Source organism: Gymnodraco acuticeps, unplaced genomic scaffold (genome assembly GCF_902827175.1).
Source record: "Gymnodraco acuticeps unplaced genomic scaffold, fGymAcu1.1, whole genome shotgun sequence".
Classification (NCBI taxonomy): Eukaryota; Metazoa; Chordata; class Actinopteri; order Perciformes; family Bathydraconidae; genus Gymnodraco; species Gymnodraco acuticeps.
Window position 1 is genome coordinate 188,571 of NW_022990145.1, and position 6,822 is coordinate 195,392.

The window sequence follows — 6,822 nt, forward strand, 5'->3', positions numbered from 1 at the left end:
TCGAAGGAAAGTCCACATTTTACCAAACAATCTGCATCATTTACAGTACATCATGTATGAGTTGGATGACACTAACTGGACCAGATGTAAAATAAAGGCTAATATTGGCCACTAATACCAATGTATTTGAGGTAAAAATATACTCAGGGACAGTGTGAACACACCTGAGCCGATGTGACTATTTGTCTCGCTCTAGGAGGAATAATTGAGTTCAAGCATTAGGCTGAGCATTGGGAGACAGTGTAATATGTAACAGGATAAAGCAGAAGCCAGGGTTTTCCCCCTGTGGGCTGAATCTCCAGACTCCTCCACTCCTCCAGCCACCGTTTTAATGAAATTAACAATCCTCTTCACCCGTCCTGCCCTCCATCCTCCAGCTTTCTCCGTCCTAAAGAGATTAGAACCCTTCAGGAACATTATTCAGATTGTTTATCACTCAGCTCCAATTGAAATGAAGTGGATTCTGTTACACTGAGGGCTTCTGCACAGATCTCACCTCTCCTCTGCCGCTCCTCTTATCTCAATGTCACTCCTCTCTACCACGTTTGGAATGTTTTACATGTGACACAATTCATTATATTATTTTGTATTCTGCCTCCAATATAGACTTTTATATAATTTAAGCCATAAACAAGGATATGTTTCTCTAGTTCAGGGGTCTCCAACCTTTCTTCATCTGAGAGCTACTTTGAAAAAATGAAAGTGGCCAAGAGCTACTTGCATCACATCACTTACATTTATTCACATAGCACTCATCAGTTGAATTAAGCTATACTTTTGTACACGTACGGAATTGCAATACCTAAAGCTTATCACAAATCTTAACTTCACATCAAGGTCCAAGAAAACGAAAATGTCTCACATATTGTTATGGCCCACATAGTAAGTAAGTCACTGAGAATTCACATAAATGTCCTTAATCACCACCTTACAAGCATCGTGCACTTATGGTCAAATAAGTGCATTCACTCTTTTTTACAGTCAGTGAGATGAATGGCGCTGCATGGAGTCCACCATAGAGGGGGTCTGCTGGAGTGTACCCACTTAGGTTCACTCTAATAGAGTCATTTAAATGTTCATCAGTCAGTCTGTTCTGTATTTAGATTTCATTCATGTCAGAAAAAGCTGCTTCACAAAGGTATGTAGAACCAAATAAAGCAGACATGTTCAGTGCTGCTTGGTGAATGTTCTTATAGTTTACATACATACATAGTTTCATACACTAATTATTAAACTAGAGTCTAGTTTAATAATTAGTGTATGAACATGTTAGTATAATGGCATCCAATAATGAATTTAATTATTTTCTCTAAGATCAGCTGAAATCACTACTCCACACACCCATATAATAGGGTGTCAATCAAGAAAAATTATACATAAAATTACAATTTCTGCAAGCATATGACTACACCAAATTAGATATTTTTTGTTGAATGATCATGCAAGCTTCCATTTTCAAATAGTATGTGTCAATGTTCTGGAATGATATCAAAACAGTTTATGCCACAAAGGCCATGAAATGCAGAGACAAAATCCATTCATGGGACGCTGATAACACCGACGAATACTCACAGGCATTCATGTAGATTCATTTTGTCACATCCATTGTTAATTAGTGGAGATTGGGGAGAAGCCGTGATTATCAAATGAGCTTAGTGTATTTAGCTGGGACTAATCCCTGGCTTTCCGTGTTTATGGGATTTGATGAGGAAGACAGCGGTGAGTCAGCTGGAGAGGTGACAGAACAACTGGATTTACACATGCAGGGCAATGCTGAAACAGAGCTGAAACACGGATTAAACCTGTTTCAAATCTCACTGTGCTTCCTCATTAGCACTAATGAACACAGGCACGCAGAACTGCATCACAGTATGATCAGGCCTTAGTTGCAGCCAACTTTCAGTATCAGATTCAGAAAGGTTGCATGAATGGTCTTTGTTGTGGTTTCAGGTATCCTATTGGTCATTGTGTTGGTCTTTGTGGTTGTTTAGTTTCTCTTTTCAGGTGTTTTATGTGGAGTTATTTGTTTGTAGATTTGTGATGGTGTTACAGCCGCTACTTTCGTTATGCCATTAACTCTGTTTGTGTGTGCATATGTAAATGAGCTGTGCAGTTCCTCTGCTGTCATTGGCCGTCCCGTCCTCGCAACATCCCCGGTGATTGGACGGACGTCATCCAATCCCCGCCCGCTTCTGCCACGTCATCAGGGGGAGGAGTACAAAGGCCGGGCACGGACATCATTCAGGAGGCTCTGTATTGTGGGACAGACGCCTCAAGCCTCTCGTTGTATTGCCGCCATATTCTGTGCTTTGTTAGACTGCCTAGCAGTGTGTTAAGTAGGGTTCCTGTGTTAGTTACACTGATTAGCAGTGTGTTGTAGTCAGAGTTGGGTGTAATAATATTACTTTTGTCAGCACCAGCTGCGTTCTCTCACAGCCTCGTTTTGTTTATTGTTTTGTTCCACTTTAAAAGTGAGGTACTTTCTTTCTTTTTGTATAATACTGTGCAACTCTCTTTTGGGAGATCCCTTTTTGTTAAATAGTAACAGTTTGACCCGTTGTTGGGCCAGGCTGTTAGTGTATATCATTGTGTTCATTTACAGTTACAAATAAACCACTTGTAACATATACCAATTCCACTCTGGTCGTGCCGTTTCCCTTTGGTTCCCCTAGCCCAATAGGGAACTTATTTCATCATCATTTTGCACATCATCTGTTATTGGATATACATATGCATCACAGACCACACATGTACCCCCTATCACTGTATATCCACGCATACACTTCCTGCCCAGTGTTGACAGCTCAGATGAGTCATTGTGGAGCTGCGTACATCGTGCTGCTGCTTAATATACAGTATGTTGCTGTAGGAGAGTGTCTGATTGCATTTCACTGCCGTTTGTTTAGGCGTTTCTCTTCCATCTGCTGCTGCAGCTCGTCACAGTGGGGCTGTGTGATTGACTCTTTCTGTGATGGACAGTGTTGCAACCGAGCGGATGGCACCCCCCTTTACTGGAAAGCACATCACTTTCCTTAGCATTTTGTTGCCGTGTTTGCATGCACCATCCATTCATATATTTTAGCCTTAACTCTCGACATTTCAGCCTCTTTAATCTCTGTGATTAATTACCTCTAAACATCTGCAAGCAGCTTTTACAGAAAAAAAGTTCATACAACAGTCTTGCAAAGATTCTGTATAAATACAACTAAAATGCATGCTGAAAGGGTTAAAGCATGTGCACATTAAGGACCTTACACCTGGTGTTAAATGTGTCGGAAACACAACACTGTAAAGTAAAAAGGAGGAAATCATTTTCAGTATTGTGTGAAAAAATGGTCTCAAGTCAAGATTCTAGTTGGTTCTGAGCAAATGGAACAAAGAGCATGATATATAGCTTATACAATGCAAGACAATGGAACTTAAAATAAGAATATTTCGTTTCATATAATATTCCTGAAAACAAAAAATAGTTATCGTAATATTATCTCCATGTCAATATAGTCATGAAATGTTAAGCATGTGTAAAGCACAACAACTCACATTGATCCAATGTGCCCAACAAGTACAGTATATATATAGCATGATAAGAAAATGGCTATTGTTCCCAAAAAGTTGTATCTTCACGACCAAACATTTACATTTAAAACTAAACAAAGGATATTATTAAATAGGCCAGGCAAGCTTTATGTTTATCTAGGCTAAATACTTCTATCGTCTTACACTTGATAAAGGAAAACATCAACTTATTTTCAAATCTTTGAGCTATTTTGAATGGATCATTATTTCTTTGTTGTCACTACAAAAAAACAAACTAGTTATATTGTTTTTTGTTTGTATTTATTTGTTCTATGTCTTGAAATTGCATTGTTGAGAAACCTGCAACAAACGTTTTTAATTCATTATATAACTACACCGTAGTTGTGTATAGGATATGAAAACAAACCTTTTGATGATTGAATCTGCAAAAAGACACCTTGATGTAGATTTGTGAGATGAACATCATCATTCTAAGTGGCTATACTGTACATAGTAGCTGAATGTTAAGAACTGAGCGATATCTCACCAATTAGCTTATTAGGAATATTGTAATTAAAGCATAATAGCAACACAGCTTTGCTACAATGAACAAAAATATAAACGCAACACTTTTGTTTTTGCTCCCATTTTTCATGAGATGAACTCAAAGATCTAAAACATGTTCTATATACACAAAATAACCATTTCTCTCAAATATTGTTCACAAATCGGAAAAAGATCTGTGATAGTGAGCACTTCTCCTTTGCCGAGATAATCCATCCCACCTCACAGGTGTGGCATATCAAGATGCTGATTAGACAGCATGATTATTGCACAGGTGTGCCTTAGGCTGGCCACAATAAAAGGCCACTCTGAAACGTGCATTTTTGCTTTATTGGGGGGGTCTGGCGGGGTCTGAAAACCAGTCAGTATCTGGTGTGAGGGGTAGGGTTAGGGGTAGGGGTAGGGTTAGGGTAATGTTGTGAATGGAGTGGCCTGTGTTCGTCGTCCATAACATACGCCTGCCCATACCATAACCCCACCACCACCATGAGCCACTCGATTCACAACATAACCCTAACCCTACCCCTAACCCTACCCCTCACACGAGATACTGACTTGTTTTCGGACCCCCCCAGACCCCCCCAATAAAGCAAAACTGCACGTTTCAGAGTGGCCTTTTATTGTGGCCAGCCTAAGGCACACCTGTGCAATAATCATGCTGTCTAATCAGCATCTTGATATGCCACACCTGTGAGGTGGGATGGATTATCTCGGCAAAGGAGAAGTGCTCACTATCACAGATTTTTTCAGATTTGTGAACAATATTTGAGAGAAATGGTTATTTTGTGTATATAGAAAATGTTTTAGATCTTTGAGTTCATCTCATGAAAAATGGGAGCAAAAACAAAAGCGTTGCGTTTATATTTTTGTTCAGTGTATTTTGAGCAAGCAGGAACCATATTGTGTTTTGTGGCAGGAACACACACTGATATGGTGAAGTTTTCTTTCTGCTCTTCACAGGCACCTCTTTCGAGCTCAGCTTGGCAGATAATAGCTTTCTTGGGACAAGTATGAGGAACAGAGGATGCTAATGAATTCTTGTATCACATCTGCTGAGGAGCTCTCCACATGCCAGCTATTTACAGGAGAGCTGCACTATCCTCACACATTAATTGTTATTGCTGGCAAATGCCAGTTCTGCCTCCCACTGTGATGGACACTATAGATTGCTTTTGTCTGAAAGACTGAAATACAGTATTCTCTAATAAATAAACGCTGCAGTGTTGCTTGTTGACACAGCTTTCATTCCGTTTCTCTCACTTCTGCTTTGATCTCCTCACCATCAACTGTCATCTACTGCGAACCAACTTTCTTTTGCTGGAAAATAGACTTAATATTTCTATTTTACAGGTGTCATTTTTAATAAGACCTTGAAATGTATTCCTGTCACTTTACGCCCCCCAAGGCTGACAGTGCAAAGTGTCTTTATTTGAGTTTATTGAATTGATTTGTCTTTGAACATGCCAGCAAATATTTACATCCAGATGAATCGATTATGTATAGTATCACTCATGATTAAGAGTCATGAATGACAGCTAGGAAATTACAGTTTTCTTTCATCTCTAATCATGAATTACAGTGTTTTTTTTAAATGCTGCCCCAAAGAAAAGGTACCAGACATAGTTGTATGTCACCACTTTTAGTCTTTCAGATATTCCATTAGCCATCAGTATTTTCCACCATTCAGCCTCTCACACCAGCAGCAGAAAGAGAAAAGGCCACAGCAGACGACAATAAAGGACAGTTTAGAAAAGACTCAGCTATTGTAAACATATGTGTAGAAATCAAAGGACAAGAGATTGCAGTCCTCATTTTATGAGTGTATTGCTATTTAAGGCCAATATGGTAACCAAGTTGAGAAGATGGTGAGTTTGTATTCGACTAGATACTAACATCAACTGGAAAAACAACCTCATGTTAGCCATTAGCTCTATACAACACACAATAAAGCTTAGTTAATAAAAACCAAATAAACACATGCACAAACATTCAGCTTAATGCTAACTTAGCTATGTAAAGTTAATGTATAGCTATAATGTGACCGGATCTATCAAAATCAGTCGGATGTAGTGATGTGTTTAATACAAATACAATCTTGACTTTCAGAATATATAAATATTATTGCCAAATTCACATGATAAATATGACCTCGAAGCCTGTAAAGGTACGATGGAAAACAGCAAATGGAGCAACTTAAGCAGGTGAGTTATAACAAGCGGTGTGTGTTGTGTGACGCACACTCACAAACTTTCTTCCGTGCGACTTTCCCACATCTGCCCCAAAAAACCACATCCTCGTCCTCAATGTTACTAGCTTCAATTGTGTTAGCCTAATCAAAACGACAGATGGATCCCAGTGAACAATAAACTGCTGACTGTTTTTAGTTTTGAGGAACAGCCTGCTAACAAGCTTTATTATAGACCAGGCATCCTCAAACTACGGACTCCGGTCCGGATCCGGACCGAACCACCACTGTCTCCGGACTCTGAGCAAATTATACTTTTCATATGTATGATCTCTCTGTATTATATGTGAGACATCGCCACAACGCATTCGCAACGAGTCAAAATTCTCCGCTATGTCCACTGCAAACAGCGCTCTGCATGTCTGACTGTTCCACTGTGTTCCACCTGTGTGTGTCAACGCTTTGGTCCAATCACATTCAGCATCCAGTCAGCGTTTTTTCCCCCCAAACAATCTGCGAATCAGAGGCACAGTAGGGCGGGTCTTTGCGGAATGCGG